This window comes from Trichoplusia ni, chromosome 6, assembly GCF_003590095.1.
Source record: "Trichoplusia ni isolate ovarian cell line Hi5 chromosome 6, tn1, whole genome shotgun sequence".
NCBI lineage: Eukaryota > Metazoa > Arthropoda > Insecta > Lepidoptera > Noctuidae > Trichoplusia > Trichoplusia ni.
In genome coordinates, this window is record NC_039483.1 from 242264 (window position 1) to 242629 (window position 366).

Sequence of the window (366 nt, forward strand, 5' to 3'; positions counted from 1 at the left end):
CTAGCACTAAGAGAAGCATTTCCCGTCAAATATGTCCGAACCCTAACCTCACTCGGTATACAGATAACGTCGCAACACTAGCAGCGTCTGTATCATTTGATTTATTATCTGTGCGCTGGCCGTTTGCTCCTAGTGTTATTTGATTAGATTGGTCTAATGAAGCTTTCAACTTGTGACCGTAGACCTAAAGTCAATTGAATGTGGTGTGCTTTACTATTATTGAACGCAATTTAAAGTATATAAAGTGTGTGATTATTGACGCCAGTCAGCCATATACTTTGATAAATTTTACTTAAATGAGAAGTATTGACCCTTACAACATCTTTAATGGAATGTAATATATAAAAGATACGTATTCATTTAAAA